Genomic DNA, 26,931 nt, shown 5'->3' on the forward strand with positions numbered 1-26,931 from the left:
TGGCCTGCAAATAGAAGAAGTTGGCAGATGACAGGGCCCAGGGGTGAAAGGAGAATAAAGAAGTGCGATAAACAAAATGGAGTCTGTGTTGCAAGGCTACTAAGTTCAGTTTTAATACAAGTTTCTTTGCTATTTTTATGTCAGTTCGTTTTATTTTACGGAAAATGTGTGTAAAAGAAATTTTTTTTATTTATTTATTCATTTATTTCACAATAACCCTAAAGGCCCTCCAGGGAGGGTATTACATAGGGTAAATGTTACATCGGTGAGATGAACAGTGCGTAAATGTAAAGACAATGGAAAACAAAACTGGGACAACATTAATTACAGTGCATCAACGTAAAAACACCAAAAAATATTGATAGTTATCAGTATAGCAACTCTAAATGATTTGTACAAACTATGACACTGCCGTGGAAGCTTTGGCGAACGGCGCAATAATAAAAAAAATTGTTTACAAATCAGAGAGTCAAACGTGATATCTTTGGTATGCATGGTACTTCGCTGACCGTCTGTAAATTTCAAGCCATTTGTTTCGGTGACAATGTGCGATGGCAGGTTATTCCATTCTTTCGCGGTGCGAGGTATAAATAACTGACCAAATGCGAGCGAATGACACATTATGCATTTGACTTTGCAAGAATGATCCCGACGCGGAAAAATGGCTGAGGGTTCACACATGAACTCGTTATGAAGAGATACGTGATAGTAGAGCTTATGGAATAGTGTTAAACGAGATATATTACGGCGAAGTGACAAGGCTTCAAGCTCGGCGCGTTTTTCTAATGCTGTTACACTGGTTTCTCGTGAATGATCTGAAAAGATGAAGCGAACAGCACGGTTTTGCAGGGCTTTTAAGTCAGTTATTAGGTGTGCCTGATGGGGATCCCATATGGCTGACGCGTACTCTTATTTAGGGCGTATTAGTGTTGTGTGTGCCAATTTGCGTAAGTGTACGGGAGCATGTTTCAGGTTATGTTCAAGGAAACCAAGTAAACGGTTTGCAGAAGCGAAGATATGCTTAATGTGACTATTCCACGTCAAGTTAGGGGTTAGGTGTATGCCAAGATATTTGTAGGTGGAAACTTGTTCAACAAGGCTGTTGTTTAAGATGTAAGATGTTGATGTTCGGGGCGCCTGATTAGTAAAAGACATGAATTTAGTTTTAGTAAGATTTAGAGGCATTAGCCAAGTTGAACACCATACGTTTATTGCGTTTAGGTCAGATTGAAGAATGTCGTGATCATAGTTAGAGTGAATATTAGGATATATTATGCAATCATCAGCAAATAATCTGATATTGGATTTGATGCCATCTGGTAGATCAATAATATAAATTCGAAAAAGTAGGGGCCCAGGCACACTTCTCTGTTGTATACCAGATGTTACGGGGACTAGAGATGAGTTGTGATTGTTAATCGATGTAAATTGCATCCTGTTAGAAAGAAAGTATTTTATCCATGTGACAACAGTAGAGTAAATGTTCAGCTGTGTAAGTTTGTGAATAAGTCGACGATGAGGGACATGGTCGAATGCTTTTGAATAATCTAGGAATACGGCATCTGCTTGAATTCCGCTATCTATTGATGAATGTATGTCGTGAATGAAACCAGACCAGTGAGCTGTGTGTCACATGAATAGCCTCTGCGAAAACCGTGCTGTTGCCTTAATATGAGGTTATGTTCTTCAAGGCAGTTAATGACCTGGGAATGTATAATATGTTCGATTAATTTACATATGTTACTTGTTAAAGAAATTGGTCGATAGTTAAGCAGTGAAGAACGATCCCCAGATTTGAAGAATGGCACTACCTTAGCCACCTTCCAATCGTGAGGGATAACGCCTGTATAGTGATAGTGAAAATAAGGCAGAGAGTATTGGGAAGATCCTTTGGGCAATATTTTTTTAGAATTGTTTTATTTAAGCCAGTATTATCAGAGGAAGATGAAATATTAAGATTAGTAAGGAGAGAATAAATTCCAGAATCGGTAATTATTATTTCCGGCATAAACGAATTAGTGCGAGACATGGTGGCTAACGGTTCTAAACATTCGCGCGTGAATACGGATGAAAATGCTTCGTTCAATGGTTGGGAACAATCAGTGTCAGTTATCGCGGCGCCGTCATGATCAGTAAGGCAGATGTCAGAATAATGCTTGGGATTAATGACACGCCAAAAGCGCCGAGGGTTAGTTGTTAGCATCGATGACAGGTCCCGTTTAAGCAAACTTTGGTATTCTTTGTCACATGCTTTCTACCAACGCCAAGATTCAGATGATATATTTCTGTCAGCTTGCCTGAATAATCTTTTTTTCCTTCTTATTTTGGCGACGAAGGTTCAGCGAAAACCAAGGAGCAGTGTTATCGGATTTTATGGAAATAACCGGGATGTATTTATCTATGAGATTAGTGAGTGCGTTTTTAAGTAGTAACCAGTTTTCTTCTACCGTCCGCGACAAGTAATCTCTTAGAAAGTCGATGGAAAAAAAGCGATAGTTCATTTCTTACACGACAAAAGTTAGCTCTTTTGTAACACTTAATCTGCTTGCTGATAATTTGCCTTTTGATAGGTGAAGAAACGAAGCGGCCAGTTAAAACATCATGATTGGATAGGCCAATAATATGAGTTATTTCAGAACATATATCTGGATTGTTCGTTAGGATCAAATCAAGAATATTATAGAAGAGTGCGCAGAACATCGTGTCGGGCTTGAAATTAACTGCGTTAGGCTGAAATCAAGACAACACTGGACGAACTCATGCGACTCTGACTCTGTGCTATAGGTCGATTGCGTGGACCGTGCTCTGTCTGGGAAAGTAATATTACCAAAAATGATTACATTAGAATGTGGAAACCGATGAGTAAGTTCAGTAAAAATGCGATGAAATTCTGCTGTGAACCCATGAGTGACCTCCGGTGGGCGATAAAAGAGACCGATCATTACGTTACTTGATCTGAATTTAAAACAAGTTACTACGCATTCAAGAAAAGTGCTAATAACCACGGGCACTACAATATCCTGTCTGTTTATTGCAAGGAGGACACCACCACCTCGACGATTTTTCTTATCGCAACGAAAGATATTAAAATCAGCTTCACAAATGTATATGTTTTCATTAGGAGTAGCATCGTTCAACCAAGTTTCAGTTAATGCTATTACTGTTGCCGATGTTGAGTCGATTAGTGAAGATTGTGCGACATTTTTAGACATAACGCTTTTAATGCTAGTGTATAAATAGCAGCAACCATCCTCCGTAATAATCGTACTATTTGTTAATGTTTGTGGTGTCTGTGGAACCTTAGGGGAAGCCGAAAGGTTGGCGCCATGCCAAACAGGAGACACCACCGGGGAAACGAGCTTCGCGCAATTTGCTTGAGTGTCCCATACGTACACTTCCTTATTATTCTATCTATTGGGAGTAACACAAAAGTGCTGTTTCCTGCTGAAGTTTCTCTGGTACTTCAGCTTTTTGTTATTCTGAGGTACAGAACCTTGATGTTTAAAGAGAGTTTTCTATCGTGATAAATAATACGTGAACCAGAAACATTGCTGAAGCCAACGGCATTTCTCCTCGCGAAGACCATGAAGATAACTTCCCTTGTGAAAACGCTGGCAGCAGCCGACATTCCTTGTTAGACCGCTGTTTATTACCTCCAGCTTGCATCCTTCTGTCAAATTCTGCTCTGTTTAAATTTTCTATCGTGCATCACAGACAAATTACAATAACAGAAATATCATGCGAGTATGCATGTTCTCCCAAGCGAAAATTGGGCTTTGTGCTCAAAGATGTAAATATGTAACTGTAGCAAAAAGACAAAGTTGCCTTAGTCAATACTACTTTTTCATAGCTGGAATGAAAAACAAAGAATTAAGGAAGATGGAACTCTCGCGCGTGTCTCAGTTCTTGAGGCTTAGTGCTTTTTGCCCGGGTGGTAATCATGGTCAGCAATTTTCTCTTAGCAGTTGCAAGAAACAATTTCTACTTTAGGTCACTGCAGAGGAAAACAAATTTTCATTTCATATTACATGAAAATATTTTTTCACAGCTAAATATGAAAGCAAGAATGCTAATAGAACTGCTTATGCACACTAGGCTGGGAAAACAAGCATCAGTTTTCCTTCAGTTGCTATAACAACTTAAACGTTGATTCACAAGGCAATAGATAAGCTTCCGCTTGCCATGAATTGCACGTGTACACCCGGCCACAAATGTTCACGAGCGAGGGATCTCAGACAACGTTCTCCTCTGCAGCCTTAAGCAGTAGCCAGTGGAACCGGCATGGCAGAAGCGATGCCGCTCACGTTTTTCTTGCTGCTTTTGCAGGCACATGACATCTCAGCTTTGAGGCAGTCTTTTGGCGACGCCGTTTCATGTACGTCCACTACGAGTTCACCCTTTCGGTCTGGGATGTGCGTTGATGGATCAGCGAATGGAACTTCGTCTGCTACTCACGACGACGAATCGACAAGCATAGCCGCTGACTTCGGCCGATGTACCGTGCCGATCAAGGAACACTGGTGCAGTGATCGCCTTATCGTCAGCCTACAAATACCGGGATCTGGCAGTCACCCAGAGGGGCGTGGAACCGGCATGGCAGAAGCGATGCCACTTACGTTTTTCTTGCTGCTTTTGCAGGTTAGTAATCCGAACTTGCATTGCTTTCGCACGCATTTTGTTTTGCCGGTTCCACCCCAAATGTTATTTGCTTGCCTGAAAACTCACTCGCAAGTGAAAGATTATTCGCGTCATCGCTTTCGATTATTGCGTCGTATTTCCTTTTATCTGTTGCTGCTACTTTTAAGTGGCGACGTTGAGCTTAACCCTGGCCCGAGCACTGCCGAAACTCTGCAAAGGCTCCTCGATGGTCAAGATAGCATTAAGGCCAAGTTAAATGCAATAGAACTAACCCAAGTTGAAAGTAAACACGCTATGAATGATCTCAGCGCCCGTGTAGCGTCTATAGAATCTAAAATATCTAGTATAGACCAAATTAAATGCGCAGTTAAAGAATGTAAGAAACAATGTGAAGAACACCAGCGTATGCTGGGTTCAGTTATAGCGAAGGTAGACTACCTCGAAAACCAGAGGAGGCGTTGTAATTTGCTTTTTTTCGGTGTAGAAGATACTAAACCAAACGAGTCAAGTGAGGACTCTGGAGTATGTGTAATTGATGTGTGCAAATCAAAATTGGGTATCCAATCAGTGAAAATGGCAAATGCTCACAGGCTAGGCAAATTCAAGACTGGTAGCAATCGTCCTTTAATAGCGACTTTCGCTTCCTACGTTGAAAAACAAAATGTTTTAAAAAGTGCTTATAAATTAAAAGAAAGCAATGTCAGTATTTCAGAGGACTTTTCTGAGGATGCGCGTAGAAAGAGAAAGCATCTATGGCAGTTCGCGAAATCGCGACAACAAAGTGGCGACAAGATCAGTCTTAAGTACGACACTCTTATTATAAATGGTCAGAAGTACTTGTTTGATGATAATACAAAGGAGGTGGTACCAGTAATAAAAGACAAAGCAGATGCTACAAAGGGAATAGAACAGGTCGGATGACGGCGTCGGCATAATGCAACGCATATTTCCTTTCTTGTAATTAACTGCCGAAGCATTAAGAACAAGGTTGATGAATTTGCATCTCTAGTTGACATGGTAAAGCCGTCTATTATTCTCGGTACTGAATCATGGTTAGCAAATGAAGTTGCTGATGGTGAAGTATTCCCAGATCGATTTAAATGTTATAGAAAGGACAGAGATTTGCATGGTGGAGGTGTATTTATTCTTGTGGATTCTAACATTTCTTCTTCTCAGATAAATGCTGGCACTGATGAATGTGAGGCTGTATGGTGCAGACTGACGCTTAATAATAGCAAAGTTTTAACTGTGTGTTCATTCTACCGCCCGCCTGATTCATCCGTTGATGTGCTTAGGCAGTTGGCAGTGACAGTTGACGCAGTACAAACAGACTTCATGGTAGTTGGAGGTGATTTCAACCTGCCTAATATTGATTGGAGTCATCAACCTCACTTTCACTCTTTTTCTGGTCGGTCCAGTCAGGAACTGATTAACTTGGCTGAACTTTTTGAGTTACGTCAAACTGTATCGGAACCGACACGTGGGAACCATATCTTAGATTTGTTATTAACAAATAAACCTGAATTCGTCCGGTCTACTCACGTGCTGCCTGGAATAAGCGATCATAATGCTGTGCTTTGTGAAATGAATGTTGAACATTTAAGAAGCATTGGAACAGCAAACAGACGAGTATATAACTACGAAAAAGCAAATGTACGCGAGATAAATAAAGCGTTGAATGAGTACCGGACGGTATTTGAAACATATGCTGACTACACTGGAGTAACTGAATTATGGCCTATATTTAAGGACAAGATGTTTGAGCTGCGGCAGCGCTTTGTTCCGGCATGGACACTAACGAAAAGAAGAAGTAAAAGTAAACCTTGGTTTAATCGTGAGTTACGCAGTCTAACACGCAAAAGGCAACTAGCTTACAGCAAATACAAAGGAAAGCCGACACGTGATCATTGGTTGAAGCTGCATGAAACTACCGAAAAAATGAAAGTTGCAGTCGCAGCTGCAAAGCATTCGTTTGGAATTTCAATGGAGTCGAAATTAAAGGATAATCCGAAGGAATTCTGGAAACATGCAAAGAGAAATGGAAAAGACACTGTGACTATACCACCGCTTGTGTCTGGTAACAGCTTTATTGATGATGACGTAGGAAAAGCTGAGTTCTTTAATGCGTATTTTAGCTCAGTTTTCAGCTGTGCATTGCAACAGAGAAATGATATGAGTACCTTGAATTTCCAGCCGGTGGTGAGTGATATGGATGATGTTGTTATTAGCATTAATGGCATAGAGTCTCTGCTGCAGAATCTGAAGATTGGTAAGGCTGGGTGTCCTGATGACTTGCCAAACAAGTTTTATAAATTTTGTGCTCAGTCGGTTGCACCGTACTTGAAGATTATTTTCGAAAAATCGCTTGAGGAATCATGCCTTCCAGATGACTGGAAAATCGCAAGCGTAGTGCCAATTCACAAATCTGGTCCTCGTGACACCGTCTCTAATTATAGGCCAGTATCACTAACTTCAGTTGCGTGCAGGACTCTTGAACATATTTTGTACACTAGTATAGTAGCACATATGGACACACATTCATTGTTTAATCCTCGGTAGCAGGGTTTTCGAGGGGGCCTATCTTGTACTACGCAGTTAACTGAATTTGTGCACGAGCTGGCAGAAGCACTGGACAGGCGTCTTAGCGTGGACTGTGTGTTCTTGGATTTCAAAAAGGCATTTGATACCGTAACGCACTGTTTACTAATAAAAAAAATGGCCTTTTACAATATCAGTCCTCAAGTAATATCATGGGTAGAAGATTACCTACGCTTACGTCAGCAGTTTGTGGTGGTGAATGGTGCTCAGTCACAGAAGGTGCAAGTTGTGTCCGGTGTTCCGCAAGGCTCCGTGTTGGGGCCGCTATTGTTCTTGCTGTACGTGAACGACATTAGTGACGGAATAGTGTCTCAAATGCGGTTATATGCGGACGACTGCGTCCTCTATAGAGTAGTCACTTGTGACCGTGATGCTGAGATCTTTCAGGAAAACTTGAACAGAATCTCAGAGTGGTGCGTCAAATGGAATATGAATTTGAATTTGTCTAAAACTGTTCATATGAAATTTACAAGGAAGAAAAACCTTGATATGCAACCGTATGTTATTAGGAATGCAATGTTGGAACAGGTGTTCGAATTTAAATATTTAGGTGTTTATTTTACTCCCGCTTTGAATTGGCGCCGTCAAGTTAATTATGTCACTGCTAGAGCATGCAAAATCCTGGGATTTCTTCGCCGAAATGCAAACACTTTTCCACAGTCATGTCGGGACATCTTGTACAAGACTTATGTGAGGTCAATTCTGGAATACGCGTGTACGGTTTGGGACCCGCCTACTCGTAGAGATAAGGATAAGCTAGAGCGGGTGCAGAACATTGCCGCTCGTTTCGTATCTGGCATACGCGGGGCTCAATACAGTGCATCGCGTACAAAGGAAGCACTCAAATGGGAATTACTAGACATGCGCCGTAAGAAGTTGAGGCTGAAGTTTTTCCATGCTATTTATTATTCAGCTGTTCGGATTGATCGAGAAAAGTTTGTGCAAGAGCCTGTTTATAGATCCAATCGTGTTGACCATGATTTTAAGGTCCGTGAATTTGCGACAAAAACGGAATTGTTTAGAATGCCTTTCTTTCCTAAAACCATTAGGGAATGAAATAGACTGCCGAGTGATGTTGTGATGGTTGAATCAAATGATGCTTTCTTTTCGATCTTGTAGATGTGCATTGTTAAGGGCTTTGCCTTTTTTCCGTTTTTTTTTCGTTTTTTCTCTTTTGTTATCACTTTTAACACTGTACAGGAGCAGAGGTGTCGTATGTATTTCTTCTTGTACCCCCCCCCCCCCACTGTAATGCTTTGGCGCTGTGGATTCCATAATAAATAAATAAAATAAAATAAAACTGTACACAACAATGTTGTTAGCATATTGTAGTGGAGGCCCCAAATGCAAATACCAGTCTGCAATGTGACGTTGCGGAGGTATTCAGCTATTTCTCAGATTTCATGATCGCGTAATAGCTTGGTGTTCGTAAAAAAGGAAGAGCTGAAGGATGTACATGATCTTTCAAAGTTAGGTAAGTAAAGTGAATTAACGCGCACATCTTTGTGTTGAATAGTCGATCACAGGCAATATACTGAACTCTCCCGACCCTTCCTCTAAAATGTTTTGAATTAGTGACTGCGTGCACTCAGGAAAAAGTTCGCGACACACAATAGCATCAAGCTGGCTTAGGCATTCGGCTTAATGCTAGGTGTGCACTATGTGTTATGCCACATTATGCAGATATTGAAAAGTGCACATATAGATGTGCATCTATTCAAGATGCAAATAGAATCGCACAATTTTTTCATGTAAAAGGAATCTGCTGTGGAATGTGAAATGTTGGTTAGGTGCATCGTCACTGGCTGTCAAAATAGCAAACTAATATGATTTGAAAATTGTTTAGTATAATTCCATTTAACGCTTTTTTTTCTATAAAACAAGCAACCAGATGTTTCATGGAGCTATGCGTGACCAAGAGTAGGTGGGAACTATAACACTGGTAAGTGGTTCAACAAGGAAGATTCGGGTTGCAGTTGGCTTCGTACGAGAATAGAAAAGTGGTTTATTTTAGAGCAAGAGAAACTGACGAATAAATAAGCGACATGAAAACAAACCACAAACAGAAACTTCTTGTGTACAAGAGAACCAGCCTAAATATTAAACCATAACGGTGTTGAAAGAGTACTGAAAGTGGCCTCGGCATTACGTTGTTGAAAACATTTGCTTTAACGCTCAATCTTGAGACACCTGATCATGGAGAGAACTTTTGGTGCAAGGCCGTGCTGCTTGCTTGAGCACTGGAGCTTGGTTCTTGTTCTGACCGGCTGACGAGAGTGACCAACGTCAATCACGCCCTGTACGCAGACGACATTACGGTGTGGTGCCCGGGAGGGTCCGACGCAGAAGTCGAGCAGGCTCTTCAAGAGGCGCTGGACACAACGGAAGAGTACCTGAAGGAAACGGGACTACGTCTGTCACCCAACAAATCGGAACTGTTGCTGTACAGGCCCTCAAAACAAGGCATGAGGAATTTGACGCCGATCGATCAAATACCGATCAAATTACATACGAATGCCGGCCAGCCGATTCCCAGAGTGGACACTATACGAATCCTGGGGCTGCTAATTGAGGCGAAAGGTGGTAACACACAAACCGTCATGAAACTAACGTCCAAAACGGAGAACATGCTCCGGCTGATCCTCAGGGTGACGAACCGCAGAGGAGGGCTCAGCGAGAGCAGTCTCATCAGACTTTACCACGCCTTCCTCATGAGTCACGTCAATTACGTAGCCTCGGCGCTAAAATGGACCAAGAGAGACGCGGCCAAAATAGAGACACTGATGCGCAAGAGCGTCAAAAGGGTGCTAGGTCTCCCGATCACTACAAGCACGGAGCAGCTCGATCGGTTAGGGGTCCACAATTCACTATCAGAAATCATCGAAGCGCAGACCAAGGCACAGGTCGTGCGGCTGTCGACCACCAGGGCCGGCAGGCGCATCCTAGAAGAAGCAGGGATAAATGCCGAGGCAGAGTGCAACGCACACAAGATTGCGCTCAGCGCGGCGGTAAGGGGCACTTTCAAGGTAGAACCGCTTCCGAGAAACGTCCACCCGCAATTCAACGAGGGGCGCCGAAAGGCGAGGGCCCGAGCACTACTGAAATCGATCGCCAACTGCCCGGGCCTGGCGGCATTTGTAGACGCGGCCCAGTATGGGCGCAGCGACCGGTACGCGGCCGTCTCGGTACGCTGGGATGGCACAATAATTAACGCAGCATCGGTCAAGGGGGTAACGTCCGAAGTGGCCGAACAGGTGGCAATAGCCATGGCAATGAGAGACCCCGAACGTCCTCACGTCTACACAGATTCGCGATCGGCGGCAAGAGCATTCGCCTCGGGCTCGATATCCCGGGAAGCGGCGGCCGTCCTCGGCAGCGAGGGAGCCGCGGGTCAGCACCTCGTCAAATGGTTTCCAGCCCACATGGGGGCCGACGTGCACCCCGAATTTCCCAACGCCAACGAGCTGGCAAACGGACGCGCGCGAGGACTCACGCACCGCGGCGATCGTGGCGAGCGAGGTGGCGGGGAGGGAGGGGAGCACCGAGACCCGCTGCTCACCTTCAACGAAGTAACAACACACTATCAGCTGTCGAGGAGGACCTTCCCACTCCCCCACGCTAAACTCACGAGACCACAGTCATCGATATTCAGAATGCTTCAGACAGGGTCGTTCCCCTCGAGAGGCAGACTGAGCCGTTATTCACCAGAAGTAGAGCCGCAGTGTCCGGATTGTGGCGAATCTTACTGCTCGCTAGCGCACATGCTTTGGCAATGCTCCGCGTTAAGCGGCACCGTGTTCACTAAAGAAGAAGACTGGGTGGACGCCCTGCAAAGCGACGACCACCAGATCCAGCTCCGGGCCGTCCAGAGGGCTCACGAAAGGGCGGAGGCTCACGGGCTTCCCGTCCCAACGTGGGTGCGGCCCGCGACCCCTGCCGCCCACTGAACCAAGAGTGGGTGGGGAGGGGTTCCTCAGGACACATTAAAGTTATTTCCTCCTTGGTTCTTGTCTCATGGTGTCATGCTACCACTGACCTGAAAAACAAAAGTTGAGCTTTATTATACACATCGCAGCACCATGAAGTATAGAGCTCCGTGAGGCACTTTACCACAATATTTTTTGTTTAATGTAGTTGACAAAGCCATGCAGTGTGCACGCATCTGATAACCGTGTGTGGGCAAATGCATATAATCTTATTATACCAGCCAGACGACTATCTTGAGTTAACTGCAGAATGCTAACGTTGCTAACCAGTGCACTGTTTACACTTTGATACAAACAGCGCTGGCCATGGGACAAAATGCGCACGGAGTCATGCACACAACAAATACACACACATGTATGTTACACAGACTCGTTGTGGTGTCACTGTTTGTTCAAAATATGTAGAAAGGGAGAAGATTGCACTAACAAGCTCCATATTATTCTTTCAGTATGCACTAAGCCAGATGACGTGCGAACCTCAGGTTAATTGAGACATCTAAGGATTTATCTTTTAAATACTCCTAAGCATACAAAAACACATTTAGGATGACCCTTGTTTCATTTTAAAGAAGATAACAGTAAATGAACACAAAGAAAGCAAAATATCTTCTTTGGTGCTCCACCCATTCAGCTTCGGGACTACAACTATCACCGTCCCAATGTTGGTTTTTTTTTTCTTGCTTCGGTCTTTATGCATGTCACCTATTCTTGACAAGATTAACAAGCGGTGTGTGCAACTATGGTTAACACATTTTCTAAACCATGCAGCCCGTTACAATTGAATATTAAGGCTGAATATCTCCATTCTCTCATGACTTAAATTCTACAGCTCTTCTAAACTACCTTAGCAGCAGAAGCTTGATGTGGGCGAGTTGGTTTTGCATACTTGAGGAAAAGAGCGCTACGAAGACGCGGACTAAAAGAGGAACATGTATGACGGATAAACTGATACTTCCAACTAAATGTTTTTTTTTGAAGAAACAGGATTTTTTTTAATAGATACAACCTAGAATGGCCCATCGTGGCATCACGACATCCCTCTCTCATTAGAAAAGCTATCTCTTTTCGGTAAGCGTTACTGAAGGGCAGCTAATGCACGTGCCATCGGTCTTAGCAATGTAGAAAGCTTTTAATATCTCCCGTTCTAGTCTAACTGGTATCACGAATATACGGACGGCAATTGTGGCGGTTACAGTGTTCTGTCAGATGGCCCCTGCATTTACTATTCATTTAACTACCTTACTCTTACTTTCAGGTCACATGCACAAATCGCAGCACAGAAACCGATGAGTGAAGTGATGTTTCTTTTGCGGAAATTATAAATCTAGCACCACTTTCGAAATAATAATGATCCTTGACCATTATTGCTATTATCATTTGGGCAACAGTCCAAATGGCGAATCTAATCTGCATGGTCCAATGGGCCACACTCTTCGGCTGCTGCTGTATGCATGGCACGTGCACATCTTGCAACTACGTCAGCTACAGCGTTTGCCGTCTACCGGACAAGAAGCAGTAGAAAAAGGCCAACGCTTCCCGTTGCTCGTCATTTAGGCAGCAGTGGTTGCGGCTGTGTGCAAGTAGTGATGCTTGTGTTGCTCCGTCCAGGTTCATTGCTTCTTTGTGCACTCGATTCTATATTGCGTTTTTGCCCGCTTCAACTGCTTCCTCTACTTTGTGCTTTCTTCTTCCATTGCCAAAGTTGAGAATGCGGACTTCAGCTGAACTAGCAAAGGATTGGCAGGTTCTTTGTGAGGAAGTTGCCGAACTGAAAAATAGCCTAGTAACGTTTGATGATATCTTCGAATATCTTAAAAATGACAATGAGGCACTGACCAAAGAAAATACCATCTTGAGAGATGAAAAGAAACTTAGTAAACATGTGGTATGTCAAGCAATATTCACAGCAGAATATTGTTGAACTAAAAGAAATCCCCGAGTCAAAAGGCGAAGAGTGCCTGGCAGTCATCCAAACTATTGGTGAGGAGATTGGTTGCCCAATCGCCAATACAGGTAGAGACGCTGAACACAGGGTGCCCGCGAAAAATAGAAGCCACATTATTGCACGATTGTGTTTGCGAAACAAGAAGGCTGAATTCACTAAAAAGGCAAGAAACCGCGACTGTCTACCGGAGGGATAGGGTCTGCCAAGAGCACAGGCCCCAAACCTGTGTATGCGAACGATTACCTCACGCCAGGGCGAAAAGGTGTATTTGCGCAGACACTTCCGCTTCAAAGAGCACACCAGTGAACGCATCTCTGAACCGGCAATTGCGTATTGAAAGCCCGGAGGACTGATGAAAGCCACGCTGTTTGAATTGAATGCGCAGATAACTTTGGTGTCTTCCGTTAGATATGCTGTCCTTTCTCATTTTAAGCTGATCTCAAATCAGCATGGCGTGCACACTTGGCTTTATTGCCTTAAAGATCCCCAATCCAATGGCGTAGCCAGAAACTTCGTTCGGGGGGAGGGGAGGTGTCATTGCAGCTCGGCCTCCTCCTTATAAGATTTGTCGAGGGATCTACAATACATGAATAATAACTGCATTGCCATTGCCAACGATGCTGCAAACAAATTCTTGAACGTTACGCACTGTCAAGGCAAGCAAAATATGTATTTTTTTCATAAAAAAAATGTACTCGTATGCCTCAAAACTTCCACCCGAAATAACTGATGTGAATGCTTCCATTTTTTAGTTCGACTTAATAAGTAAAGCAAATGTCACACGAACTTCAGAACTATATCAGTTTGAAACCAGAAAGGAAGTGCATGCCGCTTATATAAAAAATGCAAAGGCCATGAAATTAACAAGATCAGGACAAATATAATGAAACTTTGTCATTCAAGAACCTTGTTTATATTTTTGTACATGTGCAACAACCCGGGAAGAATCTCAGTGACGCTGTCATTTGTTCCAAGCGCAGGAGCAGCTGTCACCGGTCGTGTATTGGAAGTAATTGCACCGAAATTATAGTCCAAACAGAGAGCACATATAGAAAGGAGGAGTTTTTCAAAATATATGAGGGCGAGTTAAATTAAAGTGAGCAAACGCGAATATATGACAAACGAGGTACTTTATTTAAAAGTAATCTCCATAAGCCTTTAGGCATTTGTTCGTCTGAACAACGAGTCGCATGATTCCCGTCTCATGAAACTCCTTCGCTTGCTGCTTCAAAAAGTCTGTAACTGACTCTTTTATGTCATCGTCTGACACGAATCTGGTTACCTTGAGCTGTTCTTTCAAATGTCCCGAAATTTGGAAGTCGCAAGGTGACATGTCTGGGCTGTAAGGCGGGTTTTGAAACGTTTTTCACTTGAACTTTGCCAGTTTTGTAAAAATCACATCAGCGACGTGGGGACAATCGTTGTCATGGAGCAGGATGACCTCATTCGGCAATTTTGCACGTCTATTTTTCTGGATTGCCACACGAGGGCGTTCCAGCGTTTCACAATACCGGAAACGATTGATAGCCTCTCCAGGTTTAGCAAATTCGTCCTTCCGCACCCTCGGCGGACTATACAAATTTCGGATGAAAGTGCTGCGCCTACCCCTCTTCTGCGGGAGGACTTTCGTCAGCACGTGATTAATTCGTGACGTTGATAACGTTGTCCGACGGCCGCCACCGTTTGGTGAACTACAACCGCGACCTTCGGTGATCCCGCGTGTTTAATTACGTAGTAACCCCGTAGCTTGATCGGCTGGTACCCTACCTCCTGAAGGCAGATGAGGTCAGGGAGGGGGGGGGGGTCATGGCTGATTATGGATGAAGAGCTGGAGTAAACTTGCCGTCTTGTTGAAAGAGCAACATTTCCAATGCCAGATCTCGAGAAGTTAAGGCGCGCTGGGTGTGGTGTTAGCCATTGCTGACATTCATGCCACCGTCATCGCAGTTGTCGGCGTCCATGACGTCACCCGTGTTGTTATTGCGCCTGTACGCCTTGATGCGTGGGTTGCTGCTCTCGTCGTGAACCCGCTAGCGCGAGCCAAACTTAACCTTGTGTAAGCAACGAACACTGCGCCTTCACTACAAGACCCTGTTATTCTCGGAAATCGAGGTGCCTGGAGGACATTGAGGAGACAGTCCCACAAGCGGCGGGCTGCATGCCTGCAGCCTCGCCGCCACCCCTGGTTCGACCCCCCTTCGCTGACCGCAGGCATCTCCCTCCGCCTCGAGTCCCGCGTTTTACGACCCTGGCGGTGTACAGTAGCCTGTGTTGCAGAGAGTAAAGTGGCATTTCAAAGAGAAAGGTTGTGTGTCTGCTTGCTCCCCCAAGTTCGCGAGGCGCCCTTGTTGCGTGGGAGCCGCTTGGGGCGAGTGTACGCGTGAGCTTTACTTTGCGTCGCGTTTTCTGGCACACAGTGGCACATTCGCGGGCCGCTCTCGGCCAGAGCTAGTTTTGTAACCAAGTGCGCGGTTAGCTAGCTGAGTCCGCGGTAGAGAAGCCCTTTTTGTTTACACTCAGAAGTGGGATAATCCCAACAAGCCCGTCAAGATGAGCCAGGAAGGCGAACATCCGTACAACACACGTCTTGCTGCCCAGTCGCGCGCTGCTGAGGAGGTGACAAGCGCCACCGAGCTCCAACGAGACAGCAGGCAATGCAATGATCGAGGCGCACCAGACCAGCTCCAAGAAAAGGTCGCCCAGCTTTCGCGACCGCAGGAGGAGATTCGGGAACTCGGCGGCTCTACTCCTGCTTCCTCAACACCGCAGTTCCAGCCGAATCCAGGCCCGAGCAACGCCATCTTGGGACAGCTCACCGAGGCCTTCTCTGCAATGGCCCGCATGATGGAGAGGATGAATGCGCCCTCGACAGCGGCAACTGTTCATGTGAGTCCGGACCCCTCTACCGCAATCCCAAGCTTTAACGGAGACAGCGCCCAAATCAGTGCTGAAGATTGGCTGGAAACATTTTCGCGCGTTGCGGACTTAGCCAACTGGTCTGAACAACAACGCCTAACTGCAATTCACCTGAAGCTGCAGGGCCCCGCTAAGGATTGGCTAATCTCGTCAACAACAAGGCATCAGTCATGGCAAGAGTTCGAAACTGCATTTAAATCAGCCTTCGTGACTGAAGAAAGCTTGCCGGACTTATGGAGGAGAATGGCCGAAAGAGTTCAGAGTTGTGACGAGGAGGTGACGAAGTACGTCAGAGAAAAGGAACGAATGTGCACCAGGGTCAAGCTAAGTCTGCCGGACACAATTACCGAGATTGTCAGATGCCTCTGGTCGACTGAAATGAGTTTCGCGCTGCGGGACAGAAGCTACAGAAGTGTGGACGAGTTGCTTCAAGCTATGAAAGCGTATGAAAATTTTACAGAAAGCCGCGAAAAGCAATTCCCATCGGCACAAAGATTCGGCAGACGAAGCCGACCGAGCAGTGTCCACCAGCCATTTCCTTCGTCAACAGAAGTAGACGATGCTCTACGCAGCAGTACCGTGCGAGAAGGAGTGCGACACGCGGACAGAGTACGTTGTTACAACTGCCAAAATACGGGCCACCTGTCGCGTCAGTGTTCTGAGCCACGGCGCCCACTTCACTGCACGAAGTGCAATTACGATGGGCACAGCGCGAAATTTTGTCCCAATCAGAGCAGCTCAGAGAACGTGACCAATATTGTACGCACCACGCCTTCAAAGAGGGTGTACAAAAGCGTTTGTATTGACGGCGAATGGATGCCCGCTCTTCTCGATACGGGTGCCGATGTGAGCTTGATAAAGCTGACGCGTGCCGTGCAGCTGAGCAGGGAGCTTACGGCACCTCCGGGAGCGGCCATACGCGGTGTGGGTGGACAGCGGTCATCCCTCGGCGAACTATACGTAAGGGTGCGCGTCGATGATGTTGATCTTCCCGCCGTCCACTTTTACATAGTCAGCGACGACGCCTTTGTTGGACCGGACGTCATCATTGGTACGGACGTGATTGACTTGCCCGATTTGCTTCTGGTCCGTAGTGGTGGGTGTGCCCATTTACTAAACCAAAGGGAAGCACAACAGCTGGCAGGTCTTGTTGCAGAATTGGAAAGACCGAGAGAGGTCGTCAAGTGTCGCGAAAGAGTTGAGGCTGCCCCTCGGACGATTCCGTCTGTGTCGGGAACGCCTTCCCTTGATGAACCTGATGTTTTCAGTGACCCGGTTGCGAACTACAGCAACGTCAAGTTGCCCATGAAGCAAAGTCAAATACTCAAGTGTACACCCGCTCCTTGCAACATGCCAGAGCAAGTTTTAGTGACCACCAATGAGGAGGCCCATGCGCTGCAATTAATAAGCCGAAGTGATAATAATGTTGGCTCGATCGTCTATGGAGAGGAGAAAACACAGCCCTGCGTGTTGCTTAACAAGCATAATAATTGTTGTGCAGTGCAAATCGAAGAACTGGGGTGCACCGGCATCGCTGAAATGAAAACAATGGAGCTCCCTGGAAGCAAGCCGGTTTTCCAACCACCATGCCGCAGCTCTTACTATGAAAAGCGGGTACTGAAGGACATTACTGATGAGCTGAAGTCATGTGGATTAATCCGTGACAGTAGTTTCCAGTACAGCAGCCCTGTTCTTCTCGCACAGAAGAAAGGATTTCGCATACAAGAGGGTGATCAACTACCGCCGCCTCCGTGGCCACAAACAGTTAAGGACACAGGACAGCCCACGAAGACGCAACCTTAACACAGAGGCCCGTGCATTGTTACAGAGGTGCTGCCTGCAGACATATATCGCATCTCGAACCTACGAATATCGAAGGGATCGACGCGGCCAGACTACGTCACGAGCGCCCATGCCAGCCTGATGAAACAATTTAAATTGGCGTCGGACAGCGAGTGCGAAAGCGAGTCAGACTGATGAGACTCTCTCGGGACGAGATCGTGCAGGATGGTCGAGTGTAAGCAACGAACACTGCGCCTTCACTACAAGACCCTGTTATTCTCGGAAATCGAGGTGCCTGGAGGACATTGAGGAGACAGTCCCACAAGCGGCGGGCTGCATGCCTGCAGCCTCGCCGCCACCCCTGGTTCGACCCCCCTTCGCTGACCGCAGGCATCTCCCTCCGCCTCGAGTCCCGCGTTTTACGACCCTGGCGGTGTACAGTAGCCTGTGTTGCAGAGAGTAAAGTGGCATTTCAAAGAGAAAGGTTGTGTGTCTGCTTGCTCCCCCAAGTTCGCGAGGCGCCCTTGTTGCGTGGGAGCCGCTTGGGGCGAGTGTACGCGTGAGCTTTACTTTGCGTCGCGTTTTCTGGCACACAGTGGCACATTCGCGGGCCGCTCTCGGCCAGAGCTAGTTTTGTAACCAAGTGCGCGGTTAGCTAGCTGAGTCCGCGGTAGAGAAGCCCTTTTTGTTTACACTTGCGTATTCTTCTTTCAGGGTCTTCATGGCTTAGTCTGTTCTCGTTGACTTTATTGTTTGATTCACCCATCTGGTAAAGCATCTGTTACATCGCAGCATAAATGCTTTCGAGAGAGACTACACTTGACTGGCCTGCCGCTGCCGAGGTAGCACCTGGGAGCGAGAAGGCCGTGGTTGTTCTTGAAGGGAGAGTAATGCAGATGGCTGGCTGGTGGCCTATCGCTCCGCTTTGCGGCCCTGCCTGTATGTTTGTTTTGCTGAGCATCGCTTCTACGCGTTGCATGCGTTTATTTAGGTAGTCAACCTGAGGTTGGAGCTTATTATTTTCTTGCCTGATGCGCGTGAATTCTGGGGAGCGTTTGCTATTGTCAATGGTATTTTGATCGGAGGACGTACTAGACTGATTCCGGCTCACCTTGTTGTCGTTGGCTTGGGTCTTCTTGCCCGATTGGACGAGGTATAGTGCCTATAGGCGAGGTAGGCTGCCGCTGCCCTGGCTGCTCTCCTGGCTTTGGCTACTGCGTGCGGAATCGGCACCTGGCCCTGGGCTGGGACCGGGATCAAGACCGGGACCTTGAGCGGCTCACCGGGGACTCCGAGCTGAACCACCGCAGGTGGCTTTGTCTGGGCCTTCTTCCATCTTCCTTCCGGGCGGAGTGTGCTTCTTGGTGGTAGTGCTGTTGTTTTTGAGCCTTTGCTTGCACTCGCGACACACCGTGGCGTGGGCTCCGCCGCAAACGGCGCACTTGAGCGAGCACTCATGGTCGTTCGTCGGGTCGTGCGTCCCGCAAGCGAGTGAGATCTTCATGTCTGGGGTAGGACAAACGTCTGATCTGTCTCCCATGCGCTGGTACGCGTTGTGAATTTGTTTTGCGGGCTTGCTGGGGTCATTGAATCATCTTACTCTTCTAAAAATGATTCTTAATCTTGAATCATTTTTACTTGACAAGTCAGTGAGTATACAGTAAAGGTAAATCTCAACAGTACCTCGCCAGTGACCTGCTCTTCAAGAAGACAGTCATACCCTTCACGATTGAAGAGAAGGCTAAGATAATCGTGGCTCTGGGGGCAGCGAATGCCGACAAGAGAAAGGCGGCCTAGTTATTGCGCATTTGGCATTGCGGAGGACGCCCTAGTCCGTTAAGAATACTTACAACGTACTATGTCCTTTGCGATACTGGTAACTTCAAAAGAAAACGACACAGGACTGCAACGGTAGTTCAACAAGCGGAAACGGATGTTTTGGCATTCTTTACTGCTAACCCTCACCGTATTGTGCGCGGACGCCAGTGTGGAGGCCTGAACCTCAAGGTCAACAGTGTAGAGTACTTAAAAAAAGGCCTCCTGGGCCCATACCATGTACGTATTTATTAAAAACTTGTCGACCGAGGTTTCGAAAACAGACTTGACATTGCCAATTGAATTTCGACGAAATGTGAAGAACCGGACTTTCTCACTCACGGGCTCAGCACGGATGAAACAAATTTCTCCTGAATTGCCCAAGTTAATCTTCACAAGGCGCACTACTGGAGTGATAGGCATCCCCGCTGGCTAACACAAACACAACACTAATACCATCATCATCATCATCATGATCATCATCAGCCTGGCTACGCCCACTGCAGGGCGAAAGCCGCTCCCATACTTCTCCCACTACCCCGCTCATGTGCTAAACGTTGCCATGTTGTCCCTGCGAACTTCTTAATCTCATCAGCCCACCTAACTTTCTGCAGCCCCTGCTACGCTTCCATTTTTTTGGAATCTAAGACCAGTGGTCGTTAAATGTGTGGAGTGGTATTTCTGGCGGCAACATCATCGGATCCACATTTTTTGACAACACACAAACAACGCAACGACATCCTCGAGGGTCCCGTGAATGACGTCTGTTTCAACGTTACACTTGTGCACAGTCAGTCTCGAGTGGGGCTTGACAAACTGTTTCTTGGACAGTGGATTGGCCGGCATGGACCTGTACGGCACTGCCGTACCATGCTATGCTATTGATTCGTCTTTTGCGCTAGTATCTCTCAGAAATCATAAGGTTAAACGTTTGTTCAATCTTATGTTTTCAACCTTTCATGTTTATTGATCACGATCTGGTCTAGCCGTTCGTAGAAAGTTTCTGGGGCTAAGGTGCAATCGATACGTAACTGCCTATTTCAGCATTGCCACGTTATCTGTCGATGGTACTTGTTAACTACTATAAGGTGCTTTTCATTGCACAGGTCCAGCACTAGGGAATCGTAGTATTCAGTGTATGCGTCTAAATCCTCCATGCGCCCACTCATATCCCTTAGAGAAGTGTCGATGAACCAGATGCTTTTGATCTGATACGCACCTTCCACCATATGGTTCAATGCTTGCTCTCGCTGTAAATATGTTTTTTTTATTGTGTCTTGCTCCACTGCATCCACGTAACACCTTCATGAAAGTTCTAGAGGTCTTACGCATGAGGACGCTCCATAGTGGTCGTCAAGTTGCCACTCTAGGCACGTCTCCGCTCGGTGAAAGTGCGTCAGCGGCGGCCGCAAGACCAGCCATCATCGTAGCTCCACCGCGTGATATTCGCACCTTTTCCGGCGCTGATGGCGGCGACGTCGAATGCTGGATTAGAATTTATGAGTGCGTAAGCACACATTGCAAGTGGGCTCCGACCTTGATGCTCGAAAACGTTGTATTTTATCTGAAGGAAACTGTATAGCCAACCTCCAAGCTGCCAGCAGGCCGCCAAAAAAGAACTTTTCTCGTGTGTGCAGACGTAGCGAGTCGTGCCTGACGTACATAAAGGATGTGCTGGTTGTTTGCCGAAAAGTTTACACCAAGATGACAGAAGCCGATAAGATCGCACACGTACTGAAAGGAAACGCGGCCAATGCGTTTAACCTGATCGCGTTAAATGACTCTTCGACAGTGAACGAGATTACTGTTGAATGTCCATGCTTCGAAGATGTTAAAACCCGACGCATCGGCCACAATTTCGCCCACCTTCCGAACAGGGCAGCAATATCAACGTGTGAGGACGTTGATATATCGACTCAGCCTTCAACGTCAGAGACCATCATCCATCCGAATCGTTCGACGCAAACTCGAAGCCGCATCGTTCGCGCATTTCATGCGGGGGGAGCCCCGTGTGCGCCAACTCGCTATAGAATTGGTTGTTCGTAAACAATTCGCAAACGTGGGCGTTCTAGACATCTGTTCTGTTACTCCTACTCAAATTTATCCTTGGCCACCTTCAACGCTATCCAATGCCATTGTCCTACTCTCACTTATTATGATCCCAAAACGTGGAGGAAGCCTGACGACAAGCCAGTTCGCTTCTGATGTGAACGCGTCGGCCCGCACCGTCTCAAACAAGCTTCTCCAGCTTCCGCTATCCACCCGAAGCCAGCATCAGGAGCCATTCAAAGTTGAACCAGAAACATCTGCCCTGAATATTGCGACTGCCGCCCAGTACGGCTGCTCGCCCTCACCACGACGCTTACCTTCTCGTTAGCCTTCCCCACGCTGTCCCTCGCCCCCGTCCTACTCCTGGCGTTTTCCTTCGGGTAAGTGACAGCTGCAGCTCCTGTAGGTGACGCTGCTATTAAGACCTGCCCACAAATTCCTCTGTTGACGCTGCCGGCAGCAGATGGACGTTGAAGTGAATAGCCAACATGCTGCAGCGTTCATCGGCACCAGCACCCATATTTCTGCTGTGAGCTCTCAACTCCGTCAGCAGTTGATGTTATGACCCCTGTCCCATCACATACTATACGTGCGGCCGACGGCAGTACGTCTTCCGCAGATGGCATAAACACCGCACGTGTCAGTGTTGCGAGCCGCCAAACTTCTGTTTTCTTCAAGCTCCTCGTCCGCTGTTCGAATGATGTCATCTTTGTTCTGGACTTTTTATCCGCCCACTCCACCCTCATCGATTGTTCTGCTTGGACTGTGCAGCTTGACCTACAAAGTACAATTTTCCACAAGCGGCGCCTCAGCGGGAAATGGCCGTTCAGCCCATTAGACCGTTGTTTAGTATACTCTGGTACTACGTTTTTCTTCTCATGCTTTCGCCATACCTTCCTTCACAGCTTTCGCCTGATGATACCGTTCCACCCTCCTCCTCCGCTTTCCTCTTCGCGCTTTCTTTGCTATCGCAGTCTATCAGCTCCCGCTGTTTGTGCGTTCGCGTTCATCCAACGGTGTGTTGCTCTGCTTGGTTACGAGGAATAACGTCGATGCTCGCCGCAGGGACGGGCGCTTATAAGCTGAGCTCTAAAACGCAGAGTCCCATTCTTCTTCCTCACCAAGACAACAGAACTCGCCGATGGGCTATTCGATGACCGCATGATTTTGTCGCGCAGCATTTCATCGACTGGTTGCTTTACAGCTCCTCTATCTCTTGCCCAAACACGGTATAGGCTTTGACAGAGTGGTCGGGCTGATTCGTTGATTATGCGATGCTCAGCAAGTTGTGCTTGTTGTATCCTTCAACGAAGGTCGCAGGGCATGTTCAGTCGTGAGCGGTAATTCTTGCTGTACAGTCTAGAGTCTGCGTTATGAGGTGCCCTCGGATGTCCGGTTATGTGGACCTTCACTTGTTGTCTTCACTTTAACTTGGCGGCGAATGGTCCGCTCAAGACGGAGTATTCGGCTCTTGCGTCCACTAAAGCAGTGACTGCGTGGCCATCGAGAAACAAGTCGAGGTCGGTTGCTCCTTGTCTTCCTTAGCAATTTGCTCTTGGCGTCGGATCACGGCTGCCTCGTGCTGACCTGTGACTGGAACATCGCATCGTCAGTTCTTTCTCAGTGTATAACGGCTTCCAAGCTTCGTCGGGTGGGCCGGCGTGTCGTTTGAGCATCACCGAGCAGGATGTCGAAGCGTCGTCAGTGGCGGCGGAGGATGTTCCGCATTTAGACCAACAGCAACCCTACTTATATAACCTGCTGCTTTTGGTTTTCCGGATATGAGAGAGAGAGGGAGAGAGAGAATGAAGAGGAAAGGCAGGGAGGTTAACCAGATATGAGTCTCCGGTTTGCTACCCTACACTGGGGATGGGGGATAGGGGTTAGAAAGACGACAGATAGGAAAACGCAAAAAAACGAAAAAAAACGAACGCGCACACATGGAGACACACACACAAAAGGCGTTCCAGTTAAAGTCGTTCACACAGGCCGGTAGATCGCAAGAAGCGCAAAAGCGCTTGCACGGCCTTCTTCTGTGACGGTAGGTCCTTTCGATGTTGCAGAATTCTTTTTTCGGATAGCGGTTGGTCGTCCAGTTGGTCAAGTTCCTGGCTGAGGCATGCCCTCTGTGGACTGTACTGCGGGCAGGTGCACAAGATATGGCCAATTGATTCTTCATGGCCGCAGTGGTCACAGGTTGGGGTGTCGATCATCCCTATGCGGAAGGCATAGGCTTTAGTAAAGGCAACGCCCAACCAAAGTCGATATAAAAGCGTGGCGTCTCTACGGCGAAGCTGTGATGGCGCTCGAAGACTTAATGTTGGATCAAGTGAGTACAGTCGCGGATTTCTTAAATGTGGCTCATTCCATTGCGACGCGGTGCACTGCCGAGCAAGTAGGCGGAGCTTCCGTGTCGCGTCAGTTCTGGAAAGAGGAATTGGGATGCGGCGCTCCTCAGTATGGGCTGAGCGGGCAGCGTGATCCGCCCGTTCATTGCCGACAATCCCGCAGTGACTTGGAAGCCACTGAAAGGTTATTTCGTGGCCTGCATCACTTATATGGTGTAATGTCTCTGTAATACGGAATATTAGTTGTTCGTGCGGTCCGCGTCGTAAAGGTGACAGTAGAGACTGCAGTGCCGCCTTCGAATCGCAGAATATTGTCCATTTGTGTGGCGGTTCATCAGCAATGTGATTAAGAGCAGTAAAGAGCGCTGCGACCTCTGCTGCCGTCGATGTTGTCGCATGGGTCGTCTTAAATTTGATAGTTGTAGCTTTCGCTGGTATGACGATTGCCGCCGTGGAGCTGTTTGGAAGGACAGATCCATCAGTGTAAATATGCATAGAGTCAAGGTAGTTCTCGTACAAATATAGTAGCGTGAGCTGTGTAAGGGCTGGTGATGACAGATCAGCTTTTTTCGAGATACCAGGTATTGCGAGGTTGATTTTTGGCTGAGCGAGGCACCATGGAGGGATCGAAGGTCTCGCAGCCGGAGTGAAACAAGCTGGCAATGATTCATCATATGCAGTTATCGTTTGGCTGAAAGATGTGTGTGGCCTGTCCACTGGTAGAGAGGCTAAATGGTGACGAGGAGTCCTGGCTAGATGCCTTATATGGGTCCCGAGTACTTCAATTTCAATGTGGGTCTTGACAAGGTGGTCTCTAGCGATTGCTATCGTAGCCACTGTTGAAGCATTCTGAGGCAGGCCTAGACAGATCCGGAGCACTTGACCCTGAAGACTTTGTATTGTGCGTAGATTCGTTTTGCCTGTGGTGTTTATTGCAGGCAAGCTGTATCGCAGAAATCCCAGAAAAAGCACCCTGTACAGTTGTAACATGGCACTAGGCGACATTCCGCAGGTCTTGCCAGCGAAAAATTTGAACAGGTGGCAGATGCCTGTCAACCGTTTTTTCACGTAAGATATGTGTGGGCTCCATGACAAGTCCCTGTCGATTATGACACCTAGAAACTTGTACGATCGGACCCGCCGTATTATTTGGCCATTTATCGTTACACTGTAGTTTGCCATGGGTTTGCGCGTACATGGCACTAGTGCGCATTTCTCGGAGGAAATTTCCAGGCCTCGATTACGGAGGCAGATAGCAGTTTGTGTCGCGGCTTTCTGAATTCTCGCTCGCAGCTGTAAGCGTGTTACTGCAGATGTCCATATGCAGATGTCATCCGCGTACATTGATAGCCTGACTGTGGTTGGCACGTCCTCAAGGAGAGCAATTAGTGTTAGATTGAATAACACGGGGCTAAGTACACCGCCCTGGGGGACGCCGCGGTAGCTATAATGTAGAGAAGTATGGCCTTCCTCGGTGCTTACAAAGAAGGATCGCATGGATAGATAGCTCCGTATCCATTGAAACATCCGACCACCCACTCCTACCTCTGCGAGAGCAGAGAGGATGGCTTCATGCGTAATGTTGTCATACGCCCCCTTTAACGTCGAGGAATAAGGATGCACAGAGACGCTTACGGCGTTTCTCATGTTGAAGGTAGGTCACCAGGTCGACGACGTCATCGATCGATGATCGACCGCGTCGGAAGCCCGCCATGGCATCTGGGTAGGTGTTGTGGTACTCCAAGTACCACTCCAGGCGTCCTAGGATCATCCTTTCCATTACTTTGCCCACACAGCTCGCCAAAGCGATCGGGCGATATGAGGAGAGCTCCAACGGCGACTTGCCAGGCTTCAGCAGTGGAACAAGGCGACTTGTCTTCCAGGTTGTTGGTAGCGTGCCATTTCTCCAAGATTCATTGTACACCTCAAGAAGAGCCCCTCTCGCTCGCTCCCCCAGGTGACACAAAGCTCGGTAAGAAATTCCGTCGGGTCCTGGCGCTGATGTGCGGCTACACAAAGCTAATGCTGCCTTAAGTTCGTGGATCGAGAATGGTAGATCCAACCGGTGATCACGTGGTGGCGGACAGCTGCTCGAAGGCGATGGAATGTTGGTAGCTGTGAGTTGGCCGGATAATCTGGCGCAGAAATCCTCTGCCACGTCAATCTCCGATCTCTTTTGAGAGAGGGCAAGTGCCTTGAATGGGAATCGCTGTACGGGAAGTGTCCGCAGTCCGCGCACCGTTCTCCATCGTTGTGATAAAGGCTTGCGTGGATCTAGCGACTCACAGAAGGCAGCCCAACGTTGCGATTCGAGCTTGTCTAACCGGCGCTGTATCTTCTTTTGCGTGCGCCTGGCGGTCCGTAGATCGTCCATTGTTTTCGTACGTCGGTATCTTCGTTCAGCACGTCGTCGGATTGCTCGAAGCCGGATATGAGCTTACGGACTGCTTACGGGCTTGTCCTGTGCGCGATTGGCACTGTGTTGACAGGTAATGTCCTCATGATGGCGAACGCGAAGGAAGTGGGATTTTCAATGCGTTGTGGCGGTGTAGTTGGTGGTTTAGCGTGGCCGTTTGCCAAGCTGTGGATGTGGCGCGTTGACGGTGAACCCTCGTAGGCCCACCTCGTGGTATGGGCATAAGCGGTAGACGTGGCCCGCTTCTCTGGGTTGCTGAAGATGGTCGTGAGCGCGCCAAATGTTCGCCTTCCTTGATGCTTTGCGATGGCCGACGGCCTGGTAGGCTAGCTGCAGTGGCGGCGTCAGCGGCGTCTGGCGTCAGAATTATAGCGGCGCCAAACGTGAACGCGGAGGATGCATGTGACGGCTTGCAGCAGCGGCATAGCTCAGCGCTTC

General features: G+C 47.3%; 1 protein-coding gene across 2 annotated transcripts in view; it reads right to left on the reverse strand.

Moving 5' to 3' along the window:
- LOC135908148 (uncharacterized) overlaps window positions 1–26,931 on the reverse strand; it is a 453,412-nt gene that overhangs the window by 163,791 nt on the left and 262,690 nt on the right. The window contains exon 6 of one of the 2 annotated variants that reach the window (XM_065439905.2): window positions 11,144–11,272. The exons of the other annotated variant lie outside the window; for it this stretch is intronic. The gene's annotated coding sequence lies outside the window, so the exon portion shown is untranslated. Of the gene's footprint in view, window positions 1–11,143; window positions 11,273–26,931 lie in introns of those variants that run through there. 2 annotated transcript variants of the gene reach the window in all.

Source organism: Dermacentor albipictus, chromosome 1 (genome assembly GCF_038994185.2).
Source record: "Dermacentor albipictus isolate Rhodes 1998 colony chromosome 1, USDA_Dalb.pri_finalv2, whole genome shotgun sequence".
Classification (NCBI taxonomy): domain Eukaryota; kingdom Metazoa; phylum Arthropoda; class Arachnida; order Ixodida; family Ixodidae; genus Dermacentor; species Dermacentor albipictus.